Raw genomic sequence first — 18,981 nt, 5'->3', positions numbered from 1 at the left:
AATGCTCATCCAGAAAAAAGGGGTGGTGACCCTCTACGGCTTGAACCTTCAAGAGAAATTTTGAAGTCGTGGAAAGATTCGTCAAAAAGGGTGAAAATCCTCCGACCTTGAATGGCTCGGAAGGATACCCATTGTTGTTTATTGTTTAGCCCACTAAAGGGCTTAGTCATATGAAAAAGATAAAAAAAGATTCTCAAGGAAGTCGGGAAGTCCAGAGCGTGGCTTATAAACTGATAAATCTTCAAAAAACCCCAGGAATTGGGGTGGAGTTGAGTAGGGGCAACCTTACAGTGGTGCAGAACGGATATCTCAAAATCCGAGAAAGGAAGAAAAACACCCAAACGGGTGATCATGCATTCATACATAAAGAAAAAGTGAGGGGGTCGCTCATCAACTCTCCCAAAGCAGACCCGGTCTTCAGGACCCGGGATTATCAATTCATATTTGGGCTCGTCCTCGTCCGAAGTACAGAGCCTATGGTGAGTACGAAGGTGGGTGATAAACTCAGCGTCAACCAACGGTTCCTCCCCAAGGACCGTATCGTCAACCCACTGAGAAAGAATGTCTACAGAGGCCATTTTTTATAAAGAAGAAAGTGGCAGAAAACCTACAAAAAGGAAAAAGAAAAAGAAAATCAAAAATTACGGCCACTAAAGAAGAGAGATTCGAAACTAGAATCTACAGGTCAACCTATCTACTCGCGAAACATGCAAACATAAAGCATGGCATGAATAAAACAAAACTAACCTTTATCCGAAAATGGAGGTTGGAGAAGAACGGAAGTCTTCGAACGCAAGGATACAGTACGAACAAGATAAGGGAAAGTTTGAAAGATTGCAGAAACGGAAAATGGAAAGAGAGGGAAAGTTTTAAAAAAGGCTAAGGGGCATAATGGTAAAAACGAGGCAGTCATTAATGAGACACCGTTACCAAAGCCCTCAAATCCCTAAATAAACCCTCAACGGACACGACGCTTGAATTGACGTAACTGTCAGAAACCAAAAGTTGCGAAAATCACGTCGGTTTCCAAGATCCGTGTTCTTTCAAACAAGTCGACTACGAACCCGAGTTAAATACTTGAACCCAAACTTTAAAAGATTTGGGCTCAAGTAGGGGCACTGTTCATACCTGGCCCAATGTTAAGGGCCCAGGACCAATCAAAAGGCCTGATCCACTAGGTTAAGCCTATCAAAGCACCCACCTCCATCCAAGAGGTCGGTGTTAACCCCGACTTGATATGAAGAAGTCGGTTGCGAGATTAGCTGGCAGATAAATACTCATTCAAATGAGTAACCGCCCCTGAAATCTCTCCAACCACTTCATAAAGCCATATCTTAACCTCCCTAAGATAATGGGACGGTTATTATCCTAAAGATACGGCACTACTCCAACGGTGGTTATTGGCTCACCACTATAAGTACACTGACACGCCTCAGGTATTCCTAAGCCCAATACTCTCTAAGACCTGCTCACACCCTTGCTAACTTAGGCATCGGAGTGTCTTTGCAGGTACCACCCCCCATTCACACGCGAGCACAAGTCGGACGGAGCCTCCCGAGTTGCGGACCCACACGGAGTCCTCCTCCATCATACACTTGGGCCGCCGAACGCCATCCATTGGACTAATCTCCGGTTACCCACCGTAACAGATAGCATATTTGAGTATGCAAAAATTGATTCTACTTTTACATGTAATTATAATGCGGACATTGCATTCCCAGAATAATGGGTATTGTAATCATTTCAAGTTTAATTTGTTTTTAAGTACTTCATCATTCAAGTATAATGTTAACTGAACTATTTATATGTTTTTGATAGACCTGAAATGATTTTGGTTCATATTAGATTACCAACGGTGTAATTTTAGAATTCACATTTTACTATTAAAATTTACTCTATGAAATATTGACTTTGAAATCTGTAGAGTCTCACTCATTTCAGATTTTATACCTTCGAATACTTGATTATATAATAATATATAGTAGCAAACAACTTCCAATTAAGTTATGTTTTCAACGTCTGTAAAATAATTAACTTCTGTCGCTCAGGCTTATAATTAGTATTCGGTTATAATTACTCTCTTATCGGTTATACTTTGTGGGTGCTTAAATCTTCAATGTCTTTTTTTTGGGGGTGGGGGGGGGGGGGGGGGGGGGAGGGGGTGGGGGTCCGGGTTGGGGTGGAGGGATCTGGTCCATCTGTGATTTATAGATATATCTGCTCCTAAATAATAACAGGGTTGCATAAGTCTTTGTTCAATTAGTTCTGCTTTTGTACATGAAATTAGTGATACAAGCATTGTTTTGCAAGGCTGTTTTCAATGTGTGCAATATGATTTTAAGTATCTTTCTAGCCTCAGAACCATCAAAGAGTGTTATAATGTATCACCTGTCGATGAACTTGAAAGGAAGCATTAGCATGAAGACATTTTCCTCCTTTTAACTGCAAATTGAATCAGGAGTTCAGTATTTGATACAATGATAATGTCAATGAGTTGATTGAATTGAGTCTATGTAGTTAATTAGCTACAGGTTATCCTTGGATAAGATCAATAAATCATAAATTCAGTGCTTACCCAAACATTATGCCTTTATGTCTGCAGCGGCAAAAATGCATTTAGTTGCCTGGACACCAAACATCTGGTGAAGAATATACGACAAACAATTATCGGTTGGTTCATGAAAGGTGAATGAGAAGTGGACATCGGTGGATCATATTAGGCATAGTAAAAAATGCCCGTGTATAAAAATAAATGTTCCTGGGAAAAACATTATCCAGCCAATAAATGAATTCTCCCTTCCCAATTATGAGATGTGATATGATTCTGCATACACATTTGCTATGTGATATTAATCATGCTAATGTGATAGTGACATGGAAAAGTAGTATAGCTGACCCACAGGTACTAAAAGTTTTCTAATTTACCACACTGTTACATTACCCAAATTCACAGTTATTTTGAAATCAAACGAGTAACATTTACCATGTACCACCATCAAACATTCATTTATAAGAGAAGCGGAGTGTGTGCAAATAAAGGACTCTATGACAGACCATCAAATAGTAGAATTTTTTGACATAACTAGATCCAAAGCAACATAAAAAGTAGAAAATAATCCGAGTAACAGAATGCCATGTGAGGGATGACGGATGACCTGAAAGAACTTGGAGAATCACAACGGAGATGGCTGACGAGATTGCTTTCATGCTCTATTAGAAGCATTGGTTGCCACTGTCAAAATCTCTCCAGCTCAAATTCTAAACCAAATTCCAAACAGTCAACACTTATTATGAGCCTTTGCACACATTAATTAATTGAACACATCAAAACTTAATGAACCAAATCAAATTGAAACCAACCAAATGGTCGAAGAGATAGTCACACGCACTTAAGTAACAATCATTGGAAGCGAGAAAGAGGGAGGGAAAGAGAAAATGGACCTGACTTAAGCAGAGAGAGAGAGAGAGATCAATCCACTACCCCATATCACAAGCCTGGCACAAAGATCTATGATTAGAACACCGTTTCATAGTAAGAATAGCAGATCCTGCAATTGAGGTTTCTCCTACTACCAAACACAACCATTATTTTCTTTTTAAATTACTTAATTCCATAACAATAGGTAAGGAAAGAAAGAAAAATCTTGAAACTTTTGGAACCTTCAATCTCACGGAAAGTTCAGTTGAATAACAATCATGAAAGCTCCAAGGGTACTACATGAAAACCAAAAAAGTTGGCATCATACCATGCTAAAAAAGAATATGAAAATAAGCTAAACAAAGTACCCAAAGACCAAAATTGAATCTTTTTTTAATCACCTACTGAATGCTGTCCATGCGTTTTACTTTCCCTGTTTCGGTTTTGATTACGAATCATTTGCCTTCGCTGGACCTCAATGATTCATCAAAGAGCACCCAATCAACAATCTTCGTAGTTCATCTCTCCATGGCCACAACAAAGCAGACTCAAATATCCTAAACGAGATCATGAACAAAAATCAGAATCGGGGGGAAGATAGACAATGGATGGTAGGAATCAATAAAAGGCACAAGTAGAAAAATCTATCATGAATCCCACATTCATATTGTAAAAAAGCTTTAGAGACACAGTCAGTTACCTTTCAAGTTACTCAATGGAAGATCAAAGTAGGCTGACACAGATGTGATCGGCAATAAATTGAAAAACTATTAATATTTGATTAACTGAAGCTCTTTCCAAAGCCGGTGAAGGTCGGCCATAGCACCCCCATCTTATTCCAACACACCTTACAAAGGGAGATCTAAGGATTGGCAACAGAGACTTCTGTTGTTTGTTGATGTTGCAGGTGGAGATTTTGGTAAGGAGTTTAGTGCACCCCTGAGAACGGTAGGTAGATTATATTGATTAGGTTGTCAACCATAATTAATAACCCCGTTGTTGGGCCCAAATTCCTCATGGGCCATAAATATTAGATGTTAAAAATATAAATTCCAACACTGTTACTGAAATTCCTATCTATGTATGATGTTACAAAATCTCTAATCTCTCGCTGTGACCAATATAATCTATCTTTATAAATGAGCACGGACGAGATCAAAAGCATACCACGAAGAGCAGATTTAGGTTTCTCATGTAGGAAATATGGAAATTGAGAAATCATGCATTATTTAAAAGTGTAGATATGAACCCGATGTTAGCTATACTATAATAAAACCAAAGTGTTTGGAATACGACTTTAAACAGCGAATCAAACAGAGCAGACAACATACTCAAGCAGCAACAACATCACTAATAGCAACAATTGCGAAACAAGAAGAGTTACCTGGTGGCCTCATTTATGAAATGGTCTAATAGCTAATGTGCTTGCCTACTTTGGAATCAGACTTGCTGCTATAGTCAAACACATGAGATTAGAACAATCATGCAAAGGGAGGCAAGGAATCAACCAACAAAGCGTGAGACTGAGAACAGATGGGTACTTATCTATTATCGGGAGCGATAACAGTGGGTATCGTCTCAACCAGCTACACAGGGAATGTGGCAATCGATACCAACAGGCTGGAAACTCTCCAAGCATCGCAGGAAACCGTAACTCAATACAAGATGCAAGTCTGGACAGTTCTCATATAGAAGCACGCGAAGCCTATCGGATCGTCGACGCAACCAACCGCTCCAAGCTCCGAAGCGATGATGGCAAATGGCGACCATGTGATTCTGCGGTGGAGAATGACCGAACAAGGAGATCGTTTTGAAGGTGAAGAAAGTGGCGGGCCAGAATCGGCCTCTTCATGCGGCTACGACGGGGATCCATGCTCCACGATCGGTTTCGATCCAGCCACGAACCGGGTTGGGGGAGAGGATGACCGACTTGGCGGAATGATGAACATCGAGTCATAGCTCAGATTCAAAGCAAGAAAAACCAGCGCAAGTGGGTGAAGACAATACATTAAGATCCATGGAACGGTAACGGTGTTCTTCCTCTGGGCGACAATGGCGTCTCTGGTGGAGATAGACCTTGGTCACGCATCTTTCCCATCGGGTCAGAATAGTTGTCGGGTTGGGCTAAATCTCGCCCGTATTGCCAAATACAAAAAGAAATTAAATTAATAATACTAATTGATTACTGATTATAGATGAAACCGGTTATTGTGATACTTGAAGGATGTTGAATTTATCTGACCCAAAAAAATGAAAGGAGAGAGTGCTCCCATGCCACTTGCCATGTGTCAAAAACAATTTTTCATGAATATATATATATATATATGAATAAATAATTGATTTATTACTATTATTATTATTATATAAAGCAAAATGAAAAGCACACTTTGAATTTGATTTTTTCTGCAACATTTAATGTAAAATTATGGTTTTCATAGCAAAATTGTCAGTTTTTTTATTATATTAGTTTGAAATAATTTAAAACACTTTATTTCAACACATTAAATAATACGCTATTTATTTATATTTATTCTATGCAGGAAACACAATATATAATGATTCAAATTATACTCATATACTTAAGGTTTAATTCAATAAATTATTCCTATTAACCATTTTAAAAATTATTTGACGTGGAAACAAAGCATTCATTATTTTTTATATTGATTCACTTGATGCATAATATAGTCCGCGCGAAGCGCGGGTAATCCACTAGTTTTTATATAACTATGACTATTTTTTAGATTTATCATTTATACATATATCTACTATACTAATAATTTCGAAATGGCTATTATGGATAATGAACTTGGTGCTTTCGAACTGTAAAACTTAACACAACTCTTAAGGCGTTAACCATTAGATTATAGTTAACTTTTTTAATTTTTGTATCATAAAATATATCTATATCTAAATATGAAACTTGATGGAGACACTATGCTCACAAAGGTGCTTGTATTATATATATAATAATGATGCTTCTCTCTAATAGCAAAAGATATCAGAATTCTTTTATAAAGGAAGAAACTCGCGTCTTTAATGTAATTAATTATTCATGGATGCATTCAAAACAAATCCTAAAAGGAGGATTAAAACTATCCTTGTCTGTCAGATCATTATGAAGTTAATAACAAAAGGTACAGGACTGAGTACATATAGTATATACACTCCTCTATATTTAACTAATGTTGGGAGGACAAAAAATAACCAGAATATTTTGAGCCCAAAAACAATTTCGTTGCTGCAGAAATTTTGATCGAAGAATCACCTCTTCAACACTAACTTGATTCATAGTCAACTAACTACCAATATGGATCCTTTAATGAAACTCACTGAGCTTTGTACAAAATTGCTGTAATATCTGAAAGTTCAAAAGGCTAATTGCACACTTCCAGAAATGAGGAACATCATTTACATGTCGTGAGCATAGAGATGATGACATGCAATAAAAGACGGATGCTTGAAAGATCAGGTCCAGTCATTGTAGGCAAGCTGCGTTGATGATTCAGTATCTGATAAACTTGCTCAAATATGGGTCGCACATGCATCGCAATCATGGGGTCTGAGGGATTAATGGCAGCAGCCACATCCGTCATCCATGCAATCTTTCGTGAGGTATCATTGTTAATATCACATGCCAGTTGCTGCAGAAGTGAAAGCACTACTCCTTGGGTCAAAGGAAGAGGAACCATTGACAAAAGTCCATGTAAATCAACCTGCTTCGCAGAAATGGTGTGGTACTGTTAATGCTCAATATTTTAATCCCCGACGTCAACAGAAAGGAACTTTAGTTTAAGGCTAAAAATTTAGAAAATAAGGTCCGATAAAACAACTTCGTGACAAGATATTCTTGACATGTAACAAACGACCAATTCCAATGTTAGATTGAGCATCAGTGTAGAATTAAAGGTTTAAGGTGACTCTAATGATTCTGATGACAACTAATCAACTAAGATAATATGCCCCTTTCTAATTCATAACATGGTATCAATCACAAAGATCAATAGTCGGGTTCATAAAGTAAGCATAATCTCTGGCATACCATATAGGAAATCCATTTCAACATTGCACCAGCTGAAGTACCACTTTTTTAGTTATGCATTTTAAGATATTTATAGAAATGTTTTTGGCATACCTGAGAACATAACCAAGATACAATCGACACATCACTTCTTTGTAGAGCCCCGGTGAAAGCTTCCTCAAACTTCCGTTCAGCTATCAACCTTGCTAGCTCTTGTTTGGGATCGAGAGGCACTTCAACCTTATATGCGACACAAATTGTAAGAAATGATTACGATGCAAACTCAAATATGAAAGGCAATCGTCCTGCAAGTTAATAGGACTTTTACCCCACCTTTTCACGAAGCAGAGGTCCATTGTTCAGCTGAATGGGCAAAGGATTTAGTGTGCCGGAGTTGGCTCCTGCAGTTGCATATGCCATTAGCTTTCTCTGGCCCTCTAGCACTTCTCTACTCAAAGTTTGAGTAACTGATGAAGCTGAATTAATGGATTCCTGCAAATTGCATAACAGGGAACATCAACACTGGGAAACAAAGAGAGTGGGCAAAGCTAAACTAAGAGTAAAATATGGCATATCTGTAAATTTTCTTTTGAACTCACTACCAGTATGAATTAAGCAACAAAGACTTTTATCGCTGGTAAATATATTATCTACATTGACATAACATAAAAGCATACAGAATTACAATCGAGAAAAATACAAAAGTTTACAAGCTTCCTGCAGTAGGTTTGATGGTATGCCAAACTAGCGCACAGCAAGTGCGAGATCCACACATAGAACTTCAACTAGTATGTTAGGATCCAATTGCAAGGTAGATATTAATTGCTACAGGAAAACTCATCTACCCTGAACCGTACACAATTTCAGTTTGGAACAGGTACGAGTGGTCTATTTGGGTTGAAGACTTTTAACCCTCTTACTCATCGGGATGGGTATTGGGTATAAAAATGCTAATCATTAACCAAATATATCACACAAACCCATTTTGTTTGAATACCCCGTGTTTTGCACCATTCAACCTCACGACTCACCAGTGAAATCCCCATCACTGCCTATATTTGCACTCACTTCCCTATTGCTACTGGCTAGCACCACCTCTTCCAACCTCCCTCTATTTCCTGCACCAAAAGCCACCAACCGTCACCTCTCACTCCTACATATGGTGTTCACCTCGAAGTGATTCATTCCACATTCACAGCAGCTGTATCATCAGATTACGATTCAGAGGTCTCCATTACTCCATCAGCCACAATCTTGCAGCTACACTCCTGAAAAACCTTGCTGCGGAACTTCCCCTTTCCCACTATGTTATAACCTACTAAGCGCAAATACTAACATGTAAACTTGACATGACACAACATGTAGACACAATTTTTAAAATAGCAGGTCACTGACACAAAATTGAGGTTGCTCAGCTGTATCAGTTTCAAACACCTTCCAATGAGAGAGTCCCTCTGTTCAATATTCTGACGCAATTTTTACATCCATCCCTCATTACCTTACTAATGCTGATGTTTTTCTTTCACTAAATCATGTCAGTGATTCCTTTTCATGGCTACTTTGGAGCTCCAGTGTAGGTTAATAGGCTTTCGTATACCGTTTTTTGGTTCATTATTGCATGCACAGGAAACTTTCATTGCCTTCATTGCATCACTTCCAGCCTTTACCGTTGGATCATTTAAGTTTAATTTAAATGTTGTTTGGAGACTCTGTTGATATATGAGTGCCTCTTCTTCCAAATCATATGATTATCCAAGAACTGTTCAAGCTGATGGTCACTCCAACTGGCTTGTAGTGCTATCTTTTCCAGGCATATCCCGGATCCAAAGTTGACTTGATAATCTTAATGGAGGTCATTTTATATTTGTAACAGTTTACTTATAATAGCTTAGGCTTAAAGCTATAGCTTGAGAGGAATTGTTACAATTATCATATATGGTATCTCAAAATATGAATGAATATATCTTAGGATCAGTTTTGTTATAACCTTTATTTCCATAAACGTTTACTTATTTAATTAGGATTTGGATTTTGTTATTATAAATAAGGACCAACACTTCATTTTGTCACAACGTATTACACCAAAATATTTTATCCATATATTCAGCATGTTTTGCTTCAGTATCTAAAACATGAAATATAAAATACGAGGTAACCAAAAAAAAAAAAAAAGTGCACAGCCAAACCCAACCTGTACAAAATTGTTTGGGTTGTTTATTATTTTACTCCATACCTAATCCAAACCAAAGGGCAAACACCACTCACATCAGATGTATGGGATTCCAATGTGGGTTTATATGCAACGTGAACAATGGCTAGCTTTTGTTGTAGGGTTGTCCTAAGGTTTGTATCATACTATACTATCATAATACAACCATTGAAATCGTCCACAGCCAAAATTTTAGAATAAATAGCCATTTAAAAACTTAAGCTCATAAAATTAGAAAGCATTTTAGTAAGTGAATTCAGATCCTCTCCTAAGCATGACACATCCAAACAGGAGCCGATACAATTCCACTTAAAAGTAATTTAACTTTTTCAGGAAATCACAGGTATAGACAGAACGCATTTATGCAAAGAAGATCAACCCTAGATCTCTTTGAACAAACATGCCCTTTATTTTAAAAATATCAAAATGTTTAGTGATCCAAGTTAACTCTGTTTTCTCATACCATTAATCTCACTGATCCTAGATTCTTCAACTCTATATCAATAACTTTCTTGAATACTGCTGACCCTGAACTTTTTCCTTTTAAGAGAGTAGCAACACAATTTCGTCCCAAATGCAAACGAGAATGTTGCTATAGAAGACCAAAGGAACAAGAGAATATCAATGAGTACACTTACCCTTAGAGTCATTGCCAGTGAAGTGTGCCCAGATTCAAGGCGTTGTTGCACTGCAGTTGAATGTTCAAGCATGCCCTTTTGAAATGTAGAATCTACTTGGTCAAACATTGCTTTGCATGATTTCTCAAATGCGGGAACCACTGATATTTCAAAACTGGATTTGAGTGCATCCTACAGAAGAAATTATTTTACAATGGTGAACATGATGAAATTTTTTTAACAAAGAAAATGCCAGATTGACCCAGATTGAATGAATATACAACATAGTTCAAGTGAAAGCAAGTGAGGCACCTGAAGCACTTGTTTTCCAGTCGTCTGAAACTGTGCTTGAATTTGCCTGGCAACAGTGGCTTCAAGTTTTGCATTGACTGATTTATCAAGTTGATTTACTGCCTTATCACCTACTCCTCTCTGGTAAAAAGTGTCTATTAAATCCACAATACAACTTCATTGAGTTCAATCTAACACCCAAGATATATATATAAACAATTCACTAACCTGGAAAGACTCTACAATGGCTGAAGATATTATTTCTCAATAGTGGGGGCATTGCACGGACTGCAGCTGGACCCACTGAAGCTATTCCTTCTTTAGTATTTCTCCAATATTGCTGTAGATCCTTATTCATAAAGTTACTAATCAAACCTGTACATGCTGAATACGATCTCGTAACAACTTTCATTTTTTGCTTCTCCTCTTGAATTCGAGCCCACAAAGCATCCATATTGGCCTTGACAGCTTTCTCCATAGCTCTCCCCAGGGCTGCCTCAAGCCTTCTACCTTCTTTTGTAACTGGAACTGTAACCATCATTGTCATTTGCTTCTGCATCTCTTTTGCATAGTCAATAACTGCCAAGCAAGGAGAAAAAAAATTCAGCAAGTAAACTACCAAAAATATACCAAGTACAATCCTGTAAATACAATTCTTGGCTTATCCTATATGACTTGGTTAAAATTCAATAGGTGTACAAACATATCACCTCCACATGCCCTTAAGCTCCTAATATATGGAAATATAAGCTTTAATTGATGGCCACTTTTCAATGAACATATGTACTACAAAATCTTGGCATCATGAGGCTTTTTCCTAAAAATATACAAAATGCATTACAACCTCCACATATTAATACATGAATATAAACAGTATTAAATTCATGTGACCAGCACAAAACTCCTGAATGATACCTGATTAATTGATTCTTGCATGCTAGAATTTGATGAAATGCATTTTCAGCAGATGGAGGTTTGAACTTCCACCTAGTTCATTTGACAATCAACTGAATTTGAATGTGGTACTGTCATGGATGCAGATGAGTTAGAAATCTTTCGTGCACATCTTTTGTCGAGTCTTGCAGTCCATCCTCACAGCATTAGAAGTTTGGGAAAGTGATTCCCCTAAACTGAGATCAACTTGCCCTGGTTCCCCAGTAATATAAGTTCCCCCTGATATTGCACAGCATTCTCGCGTCATCTCAATACCAAGATCTGAAGCCTGAGAGCAAAAGTATTTTTCTTTAACATCAGAAAGTAGGTTTTGTTGTGATCCCTGATGATTATACTCATCGCTTTGATCAGGTGTAGCCTCACCGACCACTTTCACTTCTACTTCAGCATTACCCAAATCAACCACATCTGGGATCTTTGTATCTCCTTCACTATTTCTATCAATTATTTGTCTCAGGGGGAGAACCGGCCTTAATGATTTCAGAAGGAGTAACCAGGTGAGTTGGTTGCTTAAACAAAACAGAGGGATTAAGTACGCTCGAAATATCATCCTGTTTGACTTTCTCATCATTCTTCAAATCATTATTCATCAGTGGTGCATCAGACAAGTTCCTATGAATAGTAGGCATTTGTCTGTCAACTGAATAATCATTAATGGATTGGTCCCCAACATGGTCACCCAAATAGATTGTGAACTCCTGAAATCAGACAGTTTCCTAGATTCTCAAATCATTATTCATCAGTGGTGCAGACAAGTCCTATGAATAGTAGGCATTTGTCTGTCAACTGAATAATCATTAATGGATTGGTCCCCAACATGGGTCACCCAAATAGATTGTGAACTCCTGAAATCAGACAGTTTCTAGACAACCTTGGGCTCAAAGGAAGAGGCGGAGATGGAACACAAACAATATCAGCATCACTACTGGATGGAGCCGAAGTAGGTCCCTCAATATAGCCAAGCTTAAAGGGTATCTTCCAGCAAGTGCACTCTCAGTGCTACCCTTGTGACATTGTTTGGGAGCAGAACTGGCTGACGACATTTCAGATGCTCTAACACCAGATGAGTCCACAGTACTGAATCCATCAGCATCTCGGGAAACAGAGGAATCTGGCTTCTCTAGTCCCACATTTTCAAATGGTGGTGGCAGGCATTGGGCTAAATCCAAAGCATACTGCTGAATGGCCTGTGTTTTGAACACAATAAACCTGAACAATATGTTCACCATGAGGTAATATATCACTTGTCCCAGTAAACTCAGAATGGGCATGGTCACAGTAAACTCAGCTATATAATCCATGCGTGTTGATTCAGGATTAGAATATTCTAAGTGTACAGCATATATAGCATTCCTCTGAGCATTTGCAAGTAAAAGCAGACCTGCATGAGACAATGCTGCAACTTGGTTAAAGAATGAGTCCTTAACAGATGGTTGAGCTGAACTCCTCAACTCCAATGTCTGCGTGCATTTCCATGATTCAGCATCACTTGGAAGTAGCCAACCTTCTTCACTTGCTGAGACCCAAAGCTTAACTTCCCGATTTGAGGTCCCTACGAACAGTTCAAATAAAATCACATAATATAAATATAAGTAGATTAGAAATGTATAATAAAAATCACAACCACAATGTAAGTAAACTTCATATGCTTTTAGACAAAATGATATGAAGGTTACCCTGAATGAAACTATATATTTTTCAAAAAAATTGCATATCGCATACTTCTGGACATAGCAAAATCAGCAATACCTAATCAACATGTTAAAAAACTTGATGAAAGAACTTACACCAGTTATAAGGACAATATGATCAGGTCGGTGGGGAGCAGTGAAAAATGTAGCAGAAAAAACAGGATGCCCATCATGTGGTCTCATCACCGCAAGTGGCTGTGTTTTGCGATCTTCCCAGATCTTTATCTGTAGTATTTGACAATTGCCAAAAAATAAAACTAAGACATACTACAAACTAAACAAAAATATAAACTGAGTAGGACATAGGAATAATGAGGATGGTGCACTCAATTGTTTAGTCATCTATGCAAAAGTATCTCATTACGTATAAATGTTCCACAACACAAACATAAAAAATTAGAAAATCACAAAGAGAAAGAAATAGAACTGAAAGAAACAACACATAGTAGTTACTTAAGGCAAGAAAATACAAACCGTGCCATCATGTGATGCAGATACCAAACGATTTCTCATCCATTGGCACATTGACAAATCAGTCACCTCTCCATCATGAGTGCCCACCAGCTGAACACCATCTATGAGCTTGTCAAGAGGACACCTCAGAGTGTCCTCTGTCACAAAGGCCTCACCATTTCCAACTTTTGTGGTGTCAATTCTTAGAACATGTCTTCCCATACCAATTATCAAAAATTTCCTATAAGAAAAGGCATGAATTAATATGACAGGAATGGAAGGAATAAGGTTCAATCATCACTTCTTCAAGCTTCGTGGAAGAGAACTATGAAGCAGGATATGGAGCATTTACTTGTTTGTGGCAGTGCCAGCAGATTCGAGGATTTTCAACTTTCTCCTCTCCCACCATTTGGATAGCGATAACAATATTGGCAGTAATTTGAGGCTTATCTTCATCATCAGGACCTTCAGAGATCTTCCACACAAAGACACGGCCATCTGTTCCAACACTGTAGGAAAAGCATGTTAACATAAACCATTGACAAGAAAACTAGGTCATTTAATTATTTCAGGTAACAGAAACTACCTAGCCAGGAGATGAACATCTTCAGCAAAGAAAGCCAAGTCTGTGACCCTCTGATTGGAAAAAGAAGAAACAAATAAGTGAAAGATGGACTATCATCATTTTAAGGGCATCAACCTAATACCCATGTATAGCACTTCAATACAAGTTGCAAGTCAATAGTCAGCAAACCAGTAACAACCTTCTAATAAATAACTACTAGAACTTTGCTGCAATGAACAAAAGGCAATTACCTTTGACTCTTTGAAAGTAAATCTCCCTAATAAGCAAATCAATGCTAAAATGGAAGTCCAACAAAGAGTTGGGTCCTGCGCCTATCGATTTATTATGCAGCAAGATAACATGATTGTACCATGACTGTGATTCAAACTCCAGATTCATCCATTTAAAATACAAGTACATCACTACGCACAAATCCTCAACCTTTTTATTTTTTTTTGTTAAAAGGAGAATTTCATAAAGATGAGAGGAAGGATAATAGAAGAAAAAGAATGAGAGTTCCTCTATACAAGAGCAAGACAAAAACAATACAAAAGATTTATCTATATAAAGCATAGCATTCCAATCTCTCAGCATGTCCGAGAGGGATAGTACTCTATAAAGATCATGAGCTTTATAACAAATATATGTTAGGCGTCTAATCCTCTCCATCCCATATAACCCTCAAATATTATAAAGGAAACATTTTGGATTATTCTGGTGCCAATCTCTTTCCCAATGGTACCATTTCGAAGGTGAGTCATGAGTCAATTAAGCAAATAATGTTCATATTTAATAAATTATGAAACATTTATGAAAAAACCCATTAACTATCAAACATTTACAACTCGCCTAGCAACTTCCAACATTGAGTTCAATAGATAACCCAAACTCGGACATTATTAAACTGTCTTGTATCAAACAATCATAAGCCAGTTTTTTGCAAAAGTGCATGATAGATCAAATCAACATTTGCCTATTTCACCTCATTAACTAGCAATAATCAACCATATAAGATACAACCATGTCCTGGTTGCCTATGGAACGATCCCAGGTTCAAAATGGCTTTAGTTTTGCTTTATTTTATAATTTTTCATTGAAAATCCAGTCAAGCATCAAAAGAGAAAACAAAAAGAACCAAACCTGTCATTTGTGAGATAACATGGAACTAACTTATGTTTTGCATTAAAAAATAACTAAATTTTCTTACATACCAAATCAACAACAGAATTCTTTCACTTCACTATCTCATAAACAACCCAACACATTTCTAAAATTCACCTTAATTCAAGATTATCCTCCACCTTTCTTACTCTTATTTCCCAACATGATGTTACATTCTTAAATATACATAAAAACAAATGCATTACAAGAGCACAAGAGTAACCAAAAGAGGAAACGAACCTGATTGTGGCCTTTGAGAAGGGACCTAACAGCTGTGTGAATATTAAGCACTCTAATGTTCCCTTGCTTCAACCCATAGCAAATGTAAGACTTGTTAACAGCTATTTGCCTTCCAAGAACCAAGTTAGGATCCGAACCATATTTCGTTATCGGCGCCACCTCAAGCTGCGGCTGCACCTCCCCGGGAAGCCTCACGTCCACGTCATACACCACATGGTCCCCCGCCAGGCGCCTCCCTCTCGGCACCTTACTGCTCGCCACGCGATTCAGCGCAGCTGCCGCAGCGTTCGCGGCAGATAACATCCCCATCGAGGAGATAGGGGCGGAAGCCGCAGCGGAAAGCGGTTGAGAAGATTGTTGAGGCAGTTGCGGTGGCGGTTGCGGTTGTTGTTGGTCGTGGTTGGTGAGGAGGGCCATGAGGCGGGCGCCGGCATTGGGGGAGGAGACGGCGGAGGAGGAGGAGGTGGGAGGTGGTTGGAGGGGAGGGGGTGGGGAAGGAAATGGAGCGGTGATGGTGTTGGAGTTGGTGATGGTCGAAAGGGAAGGGAGGGTGAGGAGGGTGGAGGGGGAGGGGATGATGGTGGTGGAAGGGGGTTGTGGCGGCGGAGAAGGGTGGAGGGTAGGAGGCGGAGGAGGAGGGAGGGGCGGTTAAATTGTTAGGGTTAGGGATTGGATTTGGAGGGTTGAAGAATGAGTGCATATCGAAGGGTGGTTGTTGTTGTTGTTGCTGCTGCTGCTGGTGTTGGTGTTGGTGTTGTTGAGGGTGATTTGGGGAAGACATCATTTCTCAGATTGAAATTTTTAGGGATTTGAATCTGATTGGAATGGAATTTGGGGGGAGGGAAAAGAGAGCAAAATTGATTGTTGCTGTTGGTGTTGGAGAGTGTAGTGTGTGATGTGAGATCTGCTATGGTGGGAAAGAGGAGGAGAAGAAGTGAGATCTGAAACTGAGATGTTTCGGTATATTGGGAATTACAAAGAAAAAAAAAAAAGAAGAAAATGAGAAAGGAGCTAGGGATTTTTGTTCTTAATTTTTTCTTCTGACTGTTCATTTGTTTTTGCCATTTTTTTTATGTTCTTTCATAAAATCGGAAAATAATTTTTACATGTTTGTTTCTCATGGGTATAAAAAATTAGTACACAACAGATTTATACAAATATTTAATTATATATTACTACTCAATAAATAATTAAATATAAATTATTTATATTTGTTAAAAATATTTATATTAGTGTATAATTAATATTTCAATTATCTTATAAAATGTTTACTTAAATTCTCAGATAATAATTTAATATTTCTATCACTATGGAGTATGGACAAACCTAGAATTCTTAAACCCCTTTTCAGTTTTTAAAGTGTCAATACTCATTTTGTGAAAATTAAAAGGTGACCACAAATATTTTTTTTTTTAACCTTCAATTCTTTTCACTTATAGAAGAGTTAATTTTTTTTGTTTGAAGTTCAATGGAGAAGAAGAAGATGAAGAGATTAAAAGAAAGAGGTGTAACATTTTAATTTTGTTAGAATTCTCAAATCATATTATTTAGCATCTTTTTTAGCGCCAAAACATATATTTGTCATTTTAGTATGTCCATTATAATAAGAGTTGAGCAACATTACTAAAATGACACTAAATTTTAGTGATAAAAGATATACAAAAAATTATATTAGTGCACTTTTTTTATTTAAAAGACTAAATTATGATAATTAAAAATTAAAAACTAAATTATGATAATTAAAAAATTAAAAACTAAATTAATATAATTAGCTCATTTCTGAAATTAAAGTGGGACTTACTCCACTTAATAAGTTAGTAATTACTAAAAAGTTTAAAATATTATTTATATATATGATTATTTAAGTGTTTTTAATATTTAATCTTTTCATTTTCTGGTGAAATATAAGGATAAAAATCATTTAATTAACTAAATTTTTTATAACAATAACTTTTTGTTTACACTATTTTAATTTAATATATGAACTACTATTTATTTTAAAAAATTTGAGTTGAATCAAACATTCTTATTACGATAATTATAATAACTGATTTGGATGTATTAAGTTATTAAAATATATATTTTTTATTTTTTAACATATTTAACAAATTAAAAAAATAAAAAATCAGAAAAATAAAAAAACTCTTTTTAAAAGTTAAAATTTACAAATTTTTTATTAAAAAACATTTTAACATAAAAAATAAAAATATAAAATATTTTTTATTATTTTTTCTAAATATAAATAATGAATAAAAAATATTTTTTAATTTTTACATAGAATATTTAAATATAAATTATTTTAAAAATATATTTTAACAAAAAAGTCACTTAAATTTTTTTTAAAAGATCATCCAAAGACAATTGTTCATACCCTGGCCCAATGCTAAGGGCCCAAGTCCAATCGAAAGGCCTGATCCAATAGATTAAACCTAGCAAAGCACCCACCTCCACTCAAGAAGTCGGTGCCAGCCACGACTTGGTCTGAAGAGGTCGGATGTGAGATTAGCTGGCAGATAAACACTCATTCAAATGAGTAACCGCCCCTAAAATCTCTCTAACCGCCTCATAAAGCCATATCTTAACCTCCCCAAGATAATAGGGATGGTTACCACCCTAAAGATACGGCACTACACCAACGGTGGTTATTGGCTCACCATTATAAATACACTGGCACCCCTCAGGTATCTCTAAGTCCAATACTCTCTAAGACCTGCTTACACCCTTGCTAACTTAGGCATCGGAGTGTCCTTGCAGGTACCACCCCCATTCACACGCGAGCACAAGTCGGACGGAGCCTCTCGAGCTGCGGACATACCCGGAGTTCTCCTCCACCATACACTTGGGCCGCCAAACGCCATCCATTGGACTAATCTCCGGTTACCCACCGTAACATTGGCGCCGTTGCCGGGGACCCGAGAGATCATCCATCAATGGCGGATAGATTCCACGAAGAAGTCCGTGCGGAAACGGATTCCGAAGAAGAGAATCTGAACGCAGGGAACGACAACGTGGATTTAACCCTCCACCAAGAAGTTAATGATCAGCATAGAGAAGGAGCTTCCGGGGTAAAAAACCCGAAGACAAATCCCTCAGACGAACGAGAATCGGAAAAAGGTGGACCATCCCATATGACTGAACTAATGGGGTTAGTCCACAGTCGCTTGGAGCAATTGGAACAAGAGCGGGAGAGGCAAAAGGAAACCGAAAGGTACCTTAAAGAGGAAATGGAACGGCGAAAAGAGTTAGAAAGAAAACTCTTGCAGCTAGAATCCTCCCTCAAGAACTCCCGCGACGAAGGAGAAGATCAACTCCCCGGCGGAGAAGATCCTTTCAGCGAGGACATAATGAGGGCAAAAGTTCC

The 18,981-nt window shown here is 37.5% G+C and overlaps 1 long non-coding RNA gene and 1 pseudogene across 6 annotated transcripts in view; both read right to left on the bottom strand.

Moving 5' to 3' along the window:
• The window catches only part of LOC130957340 (uncharacterized), a 39,030-nt gene extending 33,394 nt beyond the window's left edge, over positions 1-5,636 (bottom strand). For 3 of the 6 annotated variants that reach the window (XR_009077252.1, XR_009077244.1, XR_009077249.1), the window contains exons 1-8: positions 4,803-5,633; positions 4,119-4,357; positions 3,820-3,975; positions 3,661-3,714; positions 3,442-3,495; positions 3,156-3,258; positions 2,576-2,639; positions 2,389-2,442 (exon numbers count right to left, since the gene is read on the bottom strand). This is a non-coding gene — a long non-coding RNA (uncharacterized LOC130957340). Of the gene's footprint in view, positions 1-2,388; positions 2,443-2,575; positions 2,640-3,155; positions 3,259-3,441; positions 3,496-3,660; positions 3,715-3,819; positions 3,976-4,118; positions 4,358-4,802 lie in introns of all 6 variants that reach the window. The other 3 variants (XR_009077247.1, XR_009077248.1, XR_009077243.1) reach the window with 3 other exon arrangements.
• Positions 5,637-6,412: 776 nt separating this feature from the next.
• Positions 6,413-16,564, bottom strand: LOC130957265 (enhancer of mRNA-decapping protein 4-like; annotated as a pseudogene).
• Positions 16,565-18,981: the final 2,417 nt, after the last annotated feature.

This window comes from Arachis stenosperma, chromosome 1 (assembly GCF_014773155.1).
Source record: "Arachis stenosperma cultivar V10309 chromosome 1, arast.V10309.gnm1.PFL2, whole genome shotgun sequence".
NCBI classification, from domain to species: Eukaryota; Viridiplantae; Streptophyta; class Magnoliopsida; order Fabales; family Fabaceae; genus Arachis; species Arachis stenosperma.
The sequence above is the reverse complement of the archived record's forward strand: the minus strand, read 5'-3'. Positions and strand labels throughout refer to the sequence as shown.